This window comes from Salmo salar, chromosome ssa09 (genome assembly GCF_905237065.1).
Source record: "Salmo salar chromosome ssa09, Ssal_v3.1, whole genome shotgun sequence".
Lineage (NCBI taxonomy): Eukaryota > Metazoa > Chordata > Actinopteri > Salmoniformes > Salmonidae > Salmo > Salmo salar.
In genome coordinates, this window is record NC_059450.1 from 29,506,318 (window position 1) to 29,525,433 (window position 19,116).

Here is a 19,116-nt window from a genome sequence, read left to right on the forward strand (position 1 = left end):
CCCCCATTCTTTGATATGTATTACCCTTTGCATGGACCCTGAGGACTGCTCTTAAAACCTGTTGGGGATAGGGGGCAGTATTTGCACGGCCGGATAAAAGAACGTACCCGATTTAATCTGGTTACTACTCCTGCCCAGTAACTAGAATATGCATATAATTAGTAGATTTGGATAGAAAACACCCTAAAGTTTCTAAAACCTTTTTCGATGATGTCTGTGAGTATAACAGTACTCATATGGCAGTAATAACCCTGAGACAAATCCTAACAGGAAATGGAAATCTGATGTGTGGAAATCACTTCAAACATTTGCCATTGAAACACACTGGGGCTTATTAATCATTTAGCACTTCCTAAGGCTTCCACTAGATGTCGACAGTCTTTACAAAGTGGTTTGAGTCTCCTATGGTACAAACTGACCCAAAGAGAGGCTGTGGAACTTGGTCACAGGGGGAGGGCCATTTACTACTATGATGTGGCCGCCCATGGCTACCCTCCCCTTTTGAAACGTTTAGTAAGACAATGCAATCGTCCGCCTTGAATATTATTGAAGCTCTGGTTGAAAAAGGCCCTAAAGATTTATGTTATACAACGTTTGACATGTTTGAATGAACTTAAATATATTTTTTTTTGCACATTCGTGACGACAAGTCCCGCGCACTATGGTACATTTTGAGTAGCCTTCGGAACACGCTAACAAGAAGGAACTATTGGGACATAAATTATGAACTTTTTCGAACAAAACTACATTTGTTGTGGACCTGGGATACCTGGAAGTGCCTTCTGATGAAGATAATCAAAGGTAAGGGAATATTTACAATAGTATTTTTGATGGTTGATGGTTCCAAGATGGAGCTAACATGAATCGCCTAGCCTATTTTTCTGAGCATACCACGTCGTTTATTGCAAAGTGTGATTTCCCAGTAAAGTTATTTTTAAATCTGGCAAAGCGGTGGCATTCACGAGATGTTAATCTATAATTCTTTGAATGACAATATTACATTTTAACAATGTTTTCGAATAGTAATTTTGTAAATTGTAGCGCTGATCACCGGAAGCATTTGAGGGAAAAGATTTTCTGAACGTCACGCGCCGATGTAAAATGCTGTTTTTATATATAAATATGAACTTTATCGAACAAAAAATGCATGTATTGTGTAACATGATGTCCTAGGAGTGTCATCTGGTGAAGATTGTCAAAGGTTAGTGCTGCATTTAGCTGTGTTTTGGGTATTTGTGATGCATCTAGTTGCTTTGAAAATGGCTGTGTGATTATTTCTGGCTGGTTACTCTCCTAACATAATCTAATGTTTTGCTTTTGCGGACAACATGGTTCGATTCAGGAGAGGTGTATCTATAAAACGGTGTAAAATAATCATATGTTTGAGAAATTGAAGTTATAGCATTTATGAGGTTTTGTATTTCACGCGACACAATTCCACTGGCTGTTGACTAGGGCCTTGCCCAGACAGGTTAAAGAGAAGAAGAAGTGCAGAGCTAACTTCTCTGTTTACAGTTTATATTACTTATTGTGTTGAAGGAAAAGTTAAACAAAGGACTATGCTAGACAATGTAATCTGCTCTAATGATTGCAATACAAAATATAGACACTAAATATATAATCTATCTGTATAGATATTGTGTTTTCATTGCCAGTGAGCAATAGAATATTACAATTGAAAAGGACAGTCTTGCATGGGAGTCATATTATAGGAGGCTTGGTATTGTATACTCCGTCTGTCACCAGGGCGCGACGAGTCTCCCCCTGGTGGCTGACCTGCTGTACGCCACACCCCTCCCCCTTAGCTCTGTCGGGGAGGGGACTGTATGTCTTCCTTCTCGATAGGGCATCCGCGTTTCCATGCTTCGCCCCTGACCTGTGGACGACAGAAAAAGAAAAGCGTTGAAGGGACAAGAACCACCTGGTGACCCGATCGTTTGTGTCCCTTCCCCTGGCCATCCAGACCAGGGGAGCATGGTCCGTGACCAGGGTGAAGTGGGTACCTAACAGGTAATACTTGAGAAAAAGTTTATAGCGGTGAAGTGGGCGCTAGACACTCTTTCTCAACAATAGAGTACTTCTTCTCTCTTGGTGTCAGCTTTGTACATGCTGATGTACATGATGGGGTGCTCCTCCCCATCGTGTATCTGGGAGAGAACGACCCCTAGTCCCGTGTCACATGCATCCGTCTGGACCAACATCGGCACCTGGAAATCGGGCGTTACGAGAATCGGATGGGAGCACAACGCTTCCTTCAGGCGCCTGAACGCCGCTTTTGTCTCGTCCGTACATTTCACTGTTTTCGGAAGGCGGGGGGAAGCTATAGCCGCAAAGTTGGGGTATATAGTATCCTGCCAGTCCCAGTAAGGACTTGACCTGTGTCTTGGTGCTTGGAACGGGCCAGTCACGTACCGTTTGACCCTTCCTCTCCTGGGGCTTGACGTTCCCCCGTCCGATCAAATACCCCAGGTACTCCACCTCCTCGAACACTAGTTTGCATTTCTTCGGGTTCGCGGTCAACCCGGCTTGTCTGAGTGCATCCAGCACTGCCTGAAGGTGAGTCAGGTGCTCTTCCCAACCATTGGCTGTGGATAATGATATCATCCAAATAGGCCGCTGCGTACTGCTGGTGGGGTCAAAGTACTTTGTTCATCAGTCGCTGGAATGTGGGCGGGGCTCCATGGAGACCGAACGGGAGCACCCGGTACTGATACAATCCGTCTGGTGTCGAAAACGCCGTCTTCTACCGGGAGGAGGCTGCCAACGGTACCTGCCAATATCCTTTGGTCAGGTCAAGGGTGCTGATGTACCGGGCCTTTCCCAATCGGTCGATGAGCTCGTCCACCCTTGGCATGGGGTAGGCATCGAACAAGCTTATGTAGTTCACACCCCGGAAATCATTACAGAAGCGTAGGCTACCGTCCGGTTTGGGCACCAACATGATGGGGCTGCATCATGCACTGTGGGACTCTTCAACGACCCCCATCCTCAGCATAGCCTCCAATTCCTGTTTCACGGCCTTCCTTCGGGCCTCCGGAATCCGATATGGCCTCTTTCGTACCGTTTCCCCGGGCTGGGTACGGATGTGGTGTTCAATGAGGGTCGTGCGGCCCGGCTTCTCGGAGAACACCGCCATGTTCCGATCGACGAGCTCCCTGAGCTCTTGCTTCTGGGCCGGGTCGAGGTCCTCATTGCTCTGGACCCCACTGGTACCGTTGGCGTCCTGGGTCCCGACCATAACACGGCCAAGGCTGTCCTCTCGTGCCACTTCTTCAACAGGTTCACGTGGTGTTACGTTCCCCAGTTTCTGTGTTGTGGTGGTGTTTGTATGTGTGTGTTTCAGGAAATGGCTTCCTGGATTCCCCCAAGCAGCTGATTGGTTGGCCCCATTGCTAATTGGAGCTGACCGCGCGCTCTTGTCAGAGGATACAGCTGTATCCCATTACAGACTCCTTCTCCAGCTATATAAGCCAGTGTTCTGTTGCTCAGAAGAGAGATGATTAGTGTGTCCTGTGTTGGTTGTTGCTGAGAGAATAGAGCTGATGGTTATATCCTGTGTTGGTTGTTTCTCAGGGAGAGCTGATTGTTATATTCTGTGTTAGTTTGTTGCTGACAAAGAGAGCTTCTTTGTTGTCCTGTGTTAGTTGTTTCTCAATCTGTTGGGGTTTCCGTCTCCCAGGATGCCGTACGCGGTAACTGACAGGGCCCAGCTTCTTGATCACCTCGTATGGCCCGTGTCATGTTGCCAGGAACTTACTTTCGGCCGTGGGGATTAACCTGTTAGGGCTAGGGGGCAGTATTGACACGGCCGGATAAAAAACGTACCCGATTTAATCTGGTTACTACTCCTGCCCAGTAACTAGAATATGCATATAATTATTGGCTTTGGATAGAAAACACCCTAAAGTTTCTAAAACTGTTTGAATGGTGACTGTGAGTATAACAGAACTCATATGGCAGGCAAAAACCTGAGAAGATTCTGAACAGGAAGTGGCCTGTCTGACAAGTTGTTGTTCATCTTGGCTCTTTTTATTGAAGACTGAGGATCTTTGCTGTAACGTGACACTTCCTACGGCTCCCATAGGCTCTCAGAGCCCGGGAAAAAGCTGAATGATATCGAGGCAGCCCCAGGCTGAAACACATTATCGCGTTTGGATAGTAGCTGGTCAGAGTACTCTGAGACTCAGGCTCGTGCACGAGGGCACGAGATGTTTTTATTTTCTCTCTCTTTGTACGTATACACGCTTTCCCGGTCGGAATATTATCGTTTTTTACGAGAAAAATGGCATAAAAATTGATTTTAAACAGCGGTTGACATGCTTCGAAGTACGGTAATGGAATATTTAGAATTTTTTTGTCACGAAATGTGCCATGCTCGTCACCCTTATTTACCATTTCGGATAGTGTCTTGAACGCACGAACAAAACATTGCTATTTGGATATAACAATGGATTATTTGGGACCAAACCAACATTTGAATCCTACAGACGAAGAACCGTATATGTGACATTTTTCAAAAAAACGAGATATACATGAAAAATCATTATTGGACACCCTTTTTCTATAGTGAACCGGTTTCACAAGCTTTCCACGCGCTAATTAACAATATGTTTAAATTTAAAGATAGGCTCTCGTGGAATAACCGTTTATGTGCACCACTCAGAATGGACGGACAAGCGCACAACTTTTCTGTTGCTGATGAAAATCACCGAAATGTGGGAAAGAAATGTAAAACAAAACTAAAAGAATGGAAAGACAGGCAAAGGAAGATCTTACGGGATGCGGGAAAACCCTATACAAATCGTAAGGGTCAAGAAAAAACTGGGAAAAGCTGTCCAAAAGAGGTATGTGGAAGAACCGTATATCAAACAATCAAGCTAGCTAGCTATAGAGTACAGTAACTAACATGTATGTTCTGGGTTGTCTAATTTGTAACTATAGAGAAAACATATTAGCTAAAGTTCGTTGGCTACTAACTTATACATTATCGTTACAAATGTTATTGCTAGATTATAGAAGAAACATAGCTAGCTACTTTTTGTCCATCCACCGGATGATTCGACATGGCTACAGTAGCTAGCTAGTTATATGTAACGTTACACTGTATCCTGCAGGGAAGAGCGTGTTCCACGACGTGCAGAAAGGATTGTGGAAAGTTGATTGATGAGCGCAAGCTGCATCTGTTCAACAGTTTCTACACTGTCCCATACGAGAAACAACAAGCACAACCAGCAAAACCATTCAAGGTGATGAGGATGCAATGTGAAGACTTCAGTCACCTCCCAGATTCTGTTCTCAAGCGACCAGCTGGACTACAGACCACTTCAGTGAGGTGGTTAAAAGTCACATGTATTGCACAGAGAATAGTTTACTAACATCCCATCAACATGCAACATGTTGTTCTAACAATAAAATATCCTAATGATTCCCTTTTTTATTCATTACAATATACATCTCTGTCACCACATTTAGCATCAACTCTAAGCAGTTAATACTTATTTACTGCTGTCACCTCAGTACAGGACGTTTCTTGCCTTTAGCATGGGTTTAACGCAATTCAAAACTTAATTGCAGATCATAGTGTTAAACGCAAAGAGAATGGTTTTCTGAACGTTTTGTAATATTGACCTTAGGGACCTGCATAATGGACATGCATATTGGCACATCACATTGATCCATATTTGATATGTACAAGTTGTACTTCTTTTGATTGAATTAATTTAATTGTATTCTATTTTGTAGTTATTCTATGGTATGTTCACATTGAGGGCTTCATTTTAAATGAGACTAAGATTTCATGACTCAACTTTTAAGAAAAGTCATCGGTGCTAAAGTTGATAGACCACCTTTAAATAAACCTCCATTAAATGAATTAACTACATATTGCATTTAAGTTATTTACATGAAGGGCATCTGTACTTGAAAGTACTTAAAACATCATATCAGGTATTAAAAAAGGACATCTTACAAGTGTCATGCAAAATGTCACATATACTGTTCTTCCACAAACTGAAATCATCACTGGAGATATACTGTTCTTCCACATTCTAAAAATTAAAACGGCAATAAAAAAAAGTATTTTTTGAAATAACAAAAAAAATATCAATTGTTGTTGGAAGATATGAGTATGGTGAATTATTTGTCAACCATAAAACACCCAATGTGGTACACACAATGAATAATATAAAAATAACTGATTATCTTAAAATGGAAAAATTGTCACATATATGGTTCTTCGTCTGTAGGATTCATTTGTTATTGAAGTAGAAGTCCTGGGAGTGCATTCTGACGAAGAACACCAAAGGTTATAACATTTTTCTTAAAGTAAATCTGACTTTATGCTGTGTGTATGTGGCTGCTATGAAAGTGAACTTTGTTTACGGGTGATCAGGGGTGTATTTATTCCACCAATTCTGTTTAAAAATGTTTCTTAAAAGGAAGTGAATAGAATGGAAAGGGGATAAACGTACCTGAATTTGCCCAATAGAAACTCTTTTTTGCAGCTGTTGGACTAATGATTGCAAGAGTGTGCAATGTAGTATTGAATGTGTCACTGTCTGCCACCTTGACTACTAAAATATGTCTCTCGACCTGTGCACGTACGTTGTAAACTTTCATTCATAGGCTAGGTTGTAGAAACGTCATTATGAGTATAGGGGAAATTAGAGTACCATGTAGTAGCCTAAACCAATCGATGTTACATTGAGCTGGGTGAATAGAATATGAATGACAGTCATCCAATATGATGTAATATAAATAAGGTCCCATGACAAAATGTGTAAAATTGCAGGAAATGTTAAATGTTATCTCTGCGGCCAACAGGAGGGCCTCTCAAATGTTGAAACTTTTCCACGGCTGCTGAAAAAAAAATGCTATTGGAAACACTGCAGCTCATGTTTAAAACAAATACAATATGTAAAAACACCACTGGAGATACAACTCACTACCATAACTCGGCCTCTGCTCTAGACATTTTGTTTGCATCCCTGTTGTGCTTTCTTTCTCAGCTGTCACACTGTGCTTCTTCGTGTTCTCTGTCTGTCTAGCCCCGTTTATACCTGGTGCTAACATACGTCCGTTGTCCTGATCTGGTCCACATTTTGATTGTACCCACATTTTTACACCGATGTAGATGATTAAAAGACGTATTGTGATCTGACTGAGATCAGATCTTTCTGACAAGCTCCGCCCGGTAGCTGGTCAGGTGGCAATATTAACTTATGAAATCAATATGTGTCTGAAAGTAGATATCAGTAGAGTCAGCCAAAAGCGAGTTGCATAGTGCTCAGCCAAAAGGGAGTTGCTGTAGTCCAGACAGGAGATGACAAGTACCTGGAATAGGACCTGTGCAGCTTCCTGTGTGAGGTAGGGTCGTACTTTACGGATGTTGTAGAGCATGAACCTGCAGGAGTGAGTCACTGCTTTGATGGTTGCAGAGAACGACAGGGTATTGTCCAGGGTCACACTCTGTGAAGGCAACACTGGAGATATCAACTGTAATGGAGAGGTCTTTGAGCGGGCAGGCCATCCCCGAGAGGAAGATAAGTTCCGTCTTGTCGAGGTTGAGCCTGTGGTGGTGTGCCGACATTCAAGTTGAGATATCTGCCAGGTACGCAGAGATGTGTCACCACCTGGGTGTCAGAAGGGGAGAAGGAGAAAAGTAGTTGAGTGTCATCTGCATAGCAATGATAGGAGAGACCATGTGAGGATATGATGGAGCCGAGTGACTTGGTGTATAGAGAGAAGAGGAGAGGGCATAGAACCGAGCCCTGGGGGACACCAGTAGTGAGAGTACGTTGGGCAGTCACAGATCCTCTCTACGTCACCTGGAAGGAGTGGCCTGCCAGGTAGGATGCAATCCAAGAGTATGCAGAGCCTGAGACGCCCAGCCCTGACAAGGTGGAGAGGAGGATCTGATGGTTCACGGAGTCAAAGGCAGCGGATAGATCTAGGAGGATAAGAACAGAGGAGAGAGAGTCAGCTTTGGCAGTGCGGAGAGCCTCCCTGACACAGAGAAGAGCAGTCGGTTGAGTGACCCATCTTGAAGCCTGACTGGTTGGGGTCAAGAAGATTGTTCCGAGAGAGATAACAAGAAAGTTGATCAGCGATAAGTGTTTTGGAAAGAAAAGAAAGAAGGGATACAGGTCTATAGTTTTTGACGTCAGATGAGTCGATTGTTGGTTTCTTGAGGAGGGGAGCGACTCGGGCCATTTTGAAGTCAGAGGGATGAGTTCATGAAGGAAGTGAGGAATGAGAGAAGGTCTCCAGTGATGGTCTGGAGAAGGGAGGAGGGGACGGGGTCGAGAGGGCAGGTTGTCGGGCGGCCAGTCCTCACTAGTCGCAGGATATCATCTGGAGAGAGAGGGGAGAAAGAGGTCAAGGCGTAGGGTAGTTCTGTGTGAGTGAGACCAGTGGACTCAATAGGCTAAGTGAATGAGTAGCGGATGTTGTCAACCTTCTTTTCAAAGTGGTTGACAAAGTCATCCGCAAAGAGGGAGGGGGAGGGGAAGGGGGTGGAGGATTATGGAGGGAGAAGAAGGTGGAAACGAGTTTCCTAGGGTTAGAGACAGAAGCTTGAAATTTAGCATGGTAGAAAGTGGCTTTAGCATCGGATACAGAGTATGAGAAGTTAGAGAGGATGGAGTAAAACAAAAATAGGTCCTCCAGAAGTTTAGTTTTCCTCCATTTTTGCTCAGTTACCCACAGCCCTGTTCTGTAAGCTTGCAATGAATCACTCAGCCATGGAGCAGGAGGGGAGGGTCGAGCCGGCCGGGAGGAAATGGGACAGTGCAAGTCATAGGATGCGGAAAGGAAGGAGAGTAGGGTCAAAGAGGCAGAATCAGGAGACAGAAGGGAGAAGGATTTAGCAGAAGGGAGAGATGATAGGATAGAAGAGGAGAGAGTAGTGGGAGAGAGAGAGTGAAGATTGCGATGGTGCATGACCATCTGAGTAGGGGATGAGTGGTTAGGGTTGGAGGAAAGGGAGACAGAAAAATAAACAAAGTAGTGATCATAGACCTGGAAGAGGGTTTCAGTGAGATTAGTAGGCAAGCAGCCTCTAGTAAAGATGAGGTCAAGCGAATTGCCTGCCTTGTGAGTTGGAGGGGATTGAGAAAGGATGAGGTCAAAAGAGGCAAGGAGGGGAAAGAGAGAGTTGGAAAGAAATTAATCCAAGGCAGTTGTCGGGAGGTTGAAATCGCAAAATACGAAGAGCGGTACCAATCACATCAGATATTTTCACATCAGATCTTTTCAGAGCTGATCTAATTGGTCAAAAGATGAAATTGTGAAAAAAAGATCTGAATTGGGCTGCCTGTCTAAACGTAACCTTAGATACATTTTAATACCATGTGTAGACGGATTTCTGAAAATGTGGGCACAACCAGAATGTGGACAAGATCAGGACACAGGATGCTTGTTTGCGCAGATATAAACAGGTCTTCTGTCTGCTTAAATCTTATACTTTATAAAAGCCAAGCTAACGACTTAGGATATATTGCAAATTAATGCCTGTTATATGTGTTCCCTTGAATCAACACCTATCCTAAGTGTTAATTACTACTACAGCTCTCCAGACGAATATTTTCCCCTGGTGTCACTGGTGCCACTAACTTTTACAGTTGGTGGCACCACAACCAAATCATGAGTAATCATCGTATAAAGTAATTCATAGTGCTGTATTAAGAAGTATAATAAATAGACTACTGAGGTATTCAAGAAAAACTGTATGTTATTTCATCTAACACATCCATGCAGGAATTTCTTCTGCAACCTAATCCAGTGATTGTCAATCATTTTTTGTTGGCAATTAGACAATAGTTGCTGTATTTTACTGCTAAAATAGGACTACTATTTATTTTTTTATTTGTTCAATAGAGATTAATTACATATTCATGTAGATTAAATAATATAATATGCTAATTAATTTGGGCTTCAACACCTGATGAAGTGGAAACTCAAAACACGAGATCGTAACTCCACATATAATACCCACTGCTAGTAACCATGTATACATTCAACAGTAAATTATGTATTATTTCAGTTAGACTACTACTCATGAGACATATAGGCCTATGCCCTCGCAATGGCTGTTGTGCATTTTGTGGTCCGCCGCTCCATATCTCAAAGCCATATCAAATATCTTGGATGTTAAATAGTTGCGATTGAGGTGAATATTGAGAGTTGAGAAGAAAAAAAAACCTACAGGGACAAGGGGTGAAGTTTCCAAAATTCTATTTTTCCCACAATTGCATTTTGAAATCAGAAAGCATTTTTCTATCAAGCGCATGGGGGGCCAGGAGAGTGGCTCGCTCATCACAGCAGCAGGCCACAGCGAGGGCACAGGCACAGGGGCAGCGCAGACACTAAAAGTAGGATGTTTTGAGTGAGGTGACTATGTAGAATGTTCTCTTTTTATGCGTATAGGCACCCTTTCCGTTTTTTACGATCCATGATCTTGGCTGTCTAACTGATGAGAGTCGGAGCAGATGAGTATCCTACGAAGTACGTTTGATCTACTCAGGGTTTTCTGAAGCTACCCAGCTTCAGTCAGCTTCACATTCCAGCTCAGGCTTCATCCCTACGACGACGGTGGATATTTCTTGTCCGCATGCTGCTAGTCGAACTCTGAACTCTTCAATGAGACAATGCTAAAACATCAGTCCAGGGGCGAGTCAGTGCCACATTTTAATTTGTGCTCATATCAAAATGAAAGAAAAGTTATCTTGCAAATTCAGCAGGCTATGGTGTGAAATAGGCTTTTAGAAGTGCCGTCTTTATTTTATTGCTTATCGTTAATGCAGACTTATGTGCTTATCAATGCACAACTACAAGCAACTTTTTCCCACTCCTATCGATAAAATAATTTGATTTAGTCATACAAAGTGTTACTGCACGTGAAGTTTAAAATGCATTCTGTCATTAGTAACTGTAATGTGATATACACTATTTTAACATTAATATTTTTTAACACGAAAACATTTGATTAATAAAATATTAAATCTGTCGTCTTCCTTAATGAACGGGATGATGACACAATCTTTGCAAGAGGGAGGGAATCTGATTTCATTGGTCCTCAACTCATGGCTCAGTAATTTAATTCAATGTGAGTGGAGTTAGCTGTCAGTTAGCCTGCCCCTGAGCAGGTTAGTTCTGAAGGATTTGTTGCCATAGAAATTTACCTCGCTAAAAGGTGAAGCACTTTCGTATGACCGGTTATGCCGAGTCAAACTTAGAGTTGATCAAAGTTAGAATACCTTTCTAACTCCTCAAATCTGCTTCGTAAGATACCCCTCAGGTCTTTTTGCTGATGCCGCGTTTGACTTTAAACATGGTTGCGTGAACTCAACTCATCCTATCAGAAAACCATCTTGGTTGGGCCCACTGATCAGCCAAAGGCTGATTATAGATTGTTGTTTTATTCATTGTTTTATATATATATAAAAAATATTGGGGTGTGTGTCAATTTCGACCAGCCCACTCCACTATAAAATGGTTCTGCCCATCTGGTATTTATCAGAATTACCAGATGGCCAATCCGCCCGTGGTGGTGTTACAACACACCATGTACTGTTTCAAAACATTTCAGGGTGATTCAATATTGTGTTTCAATATTCCAGCAATATTAGGGTTTTGTTTCCTACGTGTTGGTGGCAGCTCAGTTACCACTAGTTTTGGTGTTACAAAGCACTTCATTTTAACAGGCCGTCATTGTAAATAAGAATTTGTTCTTAACTGACTTGCCTAGTTAAATAAAGATTAAATAAATAAGTAAATAAAAAAAATAAAAAGTGTAGACAAAGAAATGGCCTACACCTTGTATAGAAATGCAAATATATTGATTGCTGATGAAATCACCATTCGTGATCAATCAAATTAAACATTATTTTCACAATTTCAGGTATAAGGTGCCTATACTTTAACTAAGCACACATTAAAAGTAATTATAAGCATTGTCTCTCTCGCTTTGATACCCTGAAAATAGAATATTTGCTCAGCCAAGCACACACACACACACACACACACACACACACACACACACACACACACACACACACACACACACACACACACACACACACACACACACACACACACACAGATTCTCTGAATATAGAATATTTGGCTCACCCAAGCACACAGACGCACTTGCGCATGCACGCATGCGCTCACACAGACACACATCATAGTCTCTGTTCTTCAAGCAGATAAAAGACAGATCAAACACAGCAGCAGCAATTGAAACCACAATACTGAGAACTCCTGCATGGACAGATTCCGCTGGCTCAGCACACCAGTCAAAAGCACAGTACAAGTGCTACACTTAAAAACACATTTTTCCTGTCTTCGGATTTGGAAAAACAACACAGAGCAGGATGGATTCAATCAAATATGCCAAATAGCATTGTTTATGCATTGCCCTTGTTTACATACCACTTACAGCACACTGATATTCAACTATTAAATTCTACTCACCATACTGTATACTAATGTAGCATACACTCAGTAGCCAGTTTATTAGGTACACCAATCTTGTACCGGGTCGAACCCCCCTTTGCCTCCAGAACAGCCTGAATTATTTGGGACATGGAAACATTGCTCAATTGGTATCAAAGGACCTAACATGTGCCAGGAAAACATTACCCACACCATGACACCTACACCACCGCCACCAGCCTGTACCGTTGACACCAGTCAAGATTTCACACCATTCTCTGTAAACCCTAGATATTGGTTGTGCGTGAAAAGCTCAGGAAGCCCGCCGTTTCTGAGATACTGGAACCGGCGCGCCTGACACCTACGATCATACCACACTCAAAGTCGCTTAGGTCACTCGTTTTGCCCATTCTCACGTTCCATCGAATAGTAACTGAATGCCTCGATACCTGTCTGCCTGCTTTATAAACACTATATATACAAAAGTATGTGGACACACCTTCAAATTAGAGGATTCAGCTATTTCAACCACACCCCTTGCTGACAGGTGATTAAATCAAGCACACAGCCATACAATCTCCAAAGACAAACATTGGCAGTAGACTGGCCTTACCGAAGAGTTCAGTGACTTTCAATGTGGCACCATCTTAGGATGCCACCTTTCCAACAAGTAAGTTTGTAAAATTTCTGCCCTGCTAGAGCTGACCTGGTCAACTGTAAGTGCTGTTATAGTGAAGTGGAAACGTCTAGGAGCAACAATGGCTCAGCAGCGATGTGGTAGGCCATACAAGCTCATAGAAAGTGCGAAGCAGATAAGTCTTCTGTCCTCGGTTGCAACACTCATTAACAAGTTCCAAACTGCCACTAGAAGCAACATCAGCACAATAACTGTTCGTTGGGAGATTAATGAAATGGGGTTCCATGGCCGATCAACGGCAAACAAGCCTAAGATCACCATGTGTAATGCTAAGTGTCGGCTGGAGTGGTGTAAAGCTCGCCGCCATTGGACTCTGGAGCAGTGGAAATGCATTCTCTAGAGTGATGAATCACGCTTTACCATCTGGGAGTCCGATGGACGAAATTGGGATTGGCGGATGCCAGGAGAACACTACCTGCCCCAATGTGCCAACTGTAAAGGCAATAGTTTGGGGAAGGCCCTTTCCTGTTTCAGCATGACAATGCCCCCATCCACAAAGCAAGGTCCATACAGAAATGGTTTGTCGAGATCGGTGTGGAAGAACTTGACTGGCCTGTAAAGAGCCCTGACCTCAACCCCATCGAACACCTATGGGATGAAATGGAGCGCCGACTGCGAGACAGGCCTAATCGCCCAACATCAGTGCCCGACCTCACTAACGCTCTTGTGGCTAAATGGAAACAAGTCCCTGCAGCAATGTTCAACATTTAGATGAAAGCCTTCCCAGAAGAGTGGAGATTGTTATAGCAGCAAAGGGGGGGACAAACTACATATTAATGCCCATGCTTTGGGAATGAGATGTTCGACACGCAGTTGTCCACATGTAGCAAGCCACGTGACGCACCGTCTGTAAGAACGAACCATTTTCGTGAACGGGGCGGGGTACCAAATAAACTGGTCACTGACTGTACATTATACTGCATACAGAACACACTACATTTTAGTCATTTAGTAGACGCTCATATACAGAGCAACTGACAGTGAATGCATACATTTTCATGCAGGGTTTCATGGATATCCTCTGCAAGTTGCCAATCCACCTCTGCTAGGTTAACTATGATTTGGGCTGGTTAATAAGAACCACTGTGCTCCACTGCTCTTTGACAAAGTCATTTTATGAAGACGGATGGCTGAAGGGGCTGCCAGATTGGTCCTGTGAAATCACATTAAAACCATTTTTTACAGCATGATATGATGAATGGGGCTGAACTCCCCTGGCCCTGACCTATGATCTCTACACATGACCTTGAGATGGGGGGCGGGGTTCCAGTGGAGGTGGAGAGGGAACTTCTATCACTTGCGGCTGTAGAACAACCGTCTCCACCGTTCCCCGTGACTGACTGCTTGGCGTGATAATCAAATAAAATCAAATTTTATTTGTCACATGCGCCGAATACAACAGGTGTAGACATTACCGTGAAATGCTTACTTACAACAATGCAGTTAAGTTTTTAAATATTTACTAAATAAACAAAAGTAAAAAATAAAAGAGCAACAATAATTTTACAATAACGAGGCTATACACAAAGGGCACCGGTACCGAGTCAATGTGCCAGGTGTAACGATCGTCAAAAGAAGTCGATCAAGGTGCAGCGTGGAATATGTTCATCTTGAGATTTATTTTACTCAGAAAACGATAAAAGTAATGAACAAAGAAAATACGAACGTCACGTTCTGTAGGCACACAAAGCAATACAAAAATAAGATCCCACAAACACAGGTGGGGAAAAAGGCTGCCTAAGTATGGTTCCTAATCAGAGGCAACGATAGACAGCTGCCTCTGGTTAGGAACCACTCGGCCCAACACAAACTAATACAAAACATAGAATGCCCACCCCACCCCCTGACCTAACCACATAGAGAAACAAACCCTCTCTCTCAGGTCAGGGCGTGACACCAGGGTACAGGTTAGTCAAGGTAATTCAGGTAATATCTAAAGTGGGGGGGAAAAGTATTTGATCCCCTGCTGATTTTGTACGTTTGCCCACTTACAAAGAAATGATCAGTCTATAATTTTAATGGTAGGTTTATTTGAACAGTGAGAGACAGAATAACAACAAAAAAATCCAGAAAAACGCATGTCAAAAATGTTATAAAATGATTTCCATTTTAATGAGGGAAATAAGTATTTGACCCCTCTGCAAAACATGACTTAGTACTTGGTGGCAAAACCCTTGTTGGCAATCACAGAGGTCAGACGTTTCTTGTAGTTGGCCACCAGGTTTGCACACATCTCAGGAGGGATTTTGTCCCACTCCTCTTTGCAGATCTTCTCAAGTCATTAAGGTTTCGAGGCTGACGTTTGGCAACTCAAACTTTCAGCTCCCTCCACAGATTTTCTATGGGATTAACTGCATCCACTATGGGTCCGCGGTCAAACGACCACCTCTGAAAGGATATTAACCTCATCCCGTCAGTCGAGGATTCTTGGTCGTTCTTTAACCTGTTAGGGCTAGGGGGCAGTATTTGCACGGCTGGATAAAAAAAATGTACCCGATTTAATCTGGTTACTAATCCTACCCAGTAACTAGAATATGCATATACTTATTATATATGGATAGAAAACACTCTAAAGTTTCTAAAACTGTTTGAATGGTGTCTGTGAGTATAACAGAACTCATTTGGCAGGCAAAACCCTGAGACATTTTCTGACAGGAAGTGGATACCTGATGTGTTGTATTACCTTTAAACCTATGCCATTGAAAAACACAGGGGCTGAGGAATATTTTGGCACTTCCTATTGCTTCCACTAGATGTCACCAGCCTTTACAAAGTGTTTTGAGTCTTCTGGAGGGAGATCTGACCGAACAAGAGCCATGGAACGATGATGGCCCATTAGACACCTGGCGCGCGAGTTCATGTTGGGTACCCTCGTTCCAATACCTTATAAAAGAGAATGCATTCGTCCACCTTGAATATTATTCATGTTCTGGTTAAAAAAGGCCCTAATGATTTATGCTATACAACGTTTGACATGTTTGAACGAACGTAAATATATTTTTTCCCCTCGTTCATGACGAGAAGTCCGGCTGGCTTAGATCATGTGCTAACAAGACGTAGATTTTTGGACATAAATGATGAGCTTTTTTGAACAAAACTACATTCGTTATGGACCTGTGATACCTGGAAGTGACATCTGATGAAGAGAATCAAAGGTAATGGATTATTTACATAGTATTTTCGATTTTAGATCTCCCCAACATGACGTCTAGTCTGTATCGCAACGCGTATTTTTCTGGGCTCAGTGCTCAGATTATTGCAAAGTGTGATTTCCCAGTAAGGTTATTTTTAAATCTGGCAAGTTGATTGCGTTCAAGAGATGTAAATCTATAATTCTTTAAATGACAATATAATATTTTACCAATGTTTTCTAATTTTAATTATTTAATTTGTGGTACTGACTTGACTGCCGGTTATTGGAGGGAAACGATTTCCTCAACATCAATGCCATAGTAAAACGCTGTTTTTGGATATAAATATGAACTTGATAGAACTAAAAATGCATGCATTGTCTAACATAATGTCCTAGGAGTGTCATCTGATGGAGATTGTAAAAGGTTAGTGCATCATTTTAGCTGGTTTTATGGTTTTGGTGACCCTGTCTTTGAATTGACAAAACATTACACACAACTCTTGTAAATGTACTGTCCTAACATACTCTAAATTTATGCTTTCGCCGTAAAACCTTTTTGAAATCGTAAAACGTGGTTAGATTAAGGAGATGTTTATCTTTCAAAGGGTGTAAAATAGTTGTATGTTTGAAAAATTTGAATTTTGACATTTATTTGGATTCAAATTTGCCGCTCTTGAAATGCACCTGCTGTTGATGGAGTGCACCACGGGTGGGACGCTTGCGTCCCACCTAGCCCATAGAGGTTAAAATTATTTTCCTCACCATCTTAAATAAGCATGCCCCTTTCAAAAATTGTAGGACTAAGAACAGATATAGGCCTTGGTTCACTCCAGACCTGACTGCCCTCGACCAGCACAAAAACATCCTGTAGCGGACTGCACTAGCATCGAATAGTCCCCGCCATATGCAACTTTTCAGGGAAGTCAGGAACCAATACACGCAGTTAGTCAGGAAAGCAAAGGCTAGCTAGAAATTTGCATCCTGTAGCTCTAACTCCAAAAACTTTTGGGACACTGTAATGTCCGTGGAGAATAAGAGCACCTCCTCCCAGCTGCCCACTGCACTGAGGCTAGGTAACACTGTCACCACCAATAAATCCACGATAATCGAGAATTTCAGTAAGCATTTCTCTACAGCTGGCCATGCTTTCCTTCTGGCTACCCCAACCTCGGCCAACAGCTCTGCACCCCCTGCAGCTACTTGCCCAAGCCTACCCAGCTTCTCCTTTATACAAATCCAGATAGCAGATGTTCTGAAAGAGCTGCAAAACCAGGACCCGTACAAATCAGCTGGGCTAGACAATCTGGACCCTCTCTTTCTAAAATTATCCGCCGCCATTGTTGCAACCCTTATTACCAGTCTGTTCAACCTGTTTTTCGTATCATCTGAGATCCCTAGAGATTGGAAAGCTGCCGCAGTCATCCTCCTCTTCAAAGGGGGTGACACTCTAGACCCAAACTGTTATATACCTATATCCATCCTGCCCTACCTTTCTAAAGTCTTTGAAAGCCAAGTTAATAAACAGATCAATGATCATTTTGAATCCCACCGTACCTTCTCCGCTGTGCAATTCAATTTTCGAGCTGGTGCACCTCAGCCACGGTCAAGGTACTAAGCGATATCATAACCGTCATCAATAAAAGACAATACTGTGCAGCCGTCTTCATCGACCTGGCCAAGGCTTTCGACTCTGTCAATCACCGTATTCTTATCGGCAGACTCAACAGCCTTGGTTTCTCAAATGACTGCCTCGCCTGGTTCACCAACTACTTCTCAGACAGAGTTCAGTGTGTCAAATTGGAAGGACTGTTGTCAGGACCTCTGGCAGTCTCTATGGGGGTACAACAGGGTTCAATTCTTGGGCCGACTCTTTTCTCTGTATATATCAACGATGTCGCTCTTGCTGTGGGTGATTTCCTGATCCACCTCTACGCAGACGACACCATTCTGTATACATCTATCCCTTCTTTGGACACTGTGTTAACTAACCTCCAAACGAGCTTCAATGCCATACAACACTCCTTCCGTTGCCTCCAACTGCTCTTTAACGCTAGTAAAACCAAATGCATGCTTTTCAACCGTTCGCTGCCCGCCCCCGCCCGCCCGTTGAGCATCAGTACTCTGGACGGTTCTAACTTAGAATATGTGGACAACTACAAATAACTAGGTGTCTAGCTAGACTGTAAACTCTCCTTCCAGACCCACATTAAACATCTCCAATCCAAAATTAAATCTAGAATCGGCTTCCTATTTTGCAACAAAGCCTCCTTCACTCACACCGCCAAACATACCCTCGTAAAACTGACTATCCAACCGATCCTCGACTTCGGCGATGTCATTTACAAAATAGCTTCCAATACTCTACTCAGCAAACTAGATGCAGTCTATCACATTGCCATCCGTTTTGTCACCAAAGCCCGTTATACTAATACCACCTCGACCTGTATGCTCTAGTCGGCTGGCCCTCACTACATATTTGTCGCCAGACCGCTGGCTCCAGGTCATTTATAAGTCTCTGCTCGATCTCAGCTCACTGGTCACATAAACAACACCCACCCGTAGCACATGCTCCAGCAGGTATATCTCACTGGTCATCCCCAAAGCCAACACCTCTTTGGCCGCCTTTCCTTCCAGTTCTCTGCTGCCAATGACTGGAATGAATTGCAAAAATCGCTGAAGCTGGAGACTTATATTTCCCTCACTAACTTTAAACATTAGCTATCTGAGCAGCTTACCGATCGCTGCAGCTGTACATAGCCCATCTGTAAATAGCCCACCCAATCTACCTACCTCATCCCCATATTGTTTTTATTTACTTTTCTGCTCTTTTGCACACCAGTATTTCTACTTG

General features: G+C 42.8%; 1 long non-coding RNA gene across 1 annotated transcript; it reads left to right on the forward strand.

The window, feature by feature from the left end:
- The first annotated feature begins 4,785 nt into the window (after positions 1-4,785).
- Positions 4,786-5,427, forward strand: LOC106611216 (uncharacterized). The gene is made up of 2 exons (XR_001330078.2): positions 4,786-4,844; positions 5,115-5,427. It is a non-coding gene; the product is annotated as an uncharacterized lncRNA (long non-coding RNA).
- Positions 5,428-19,116: the final 13,689 nt, after the last annotated feature.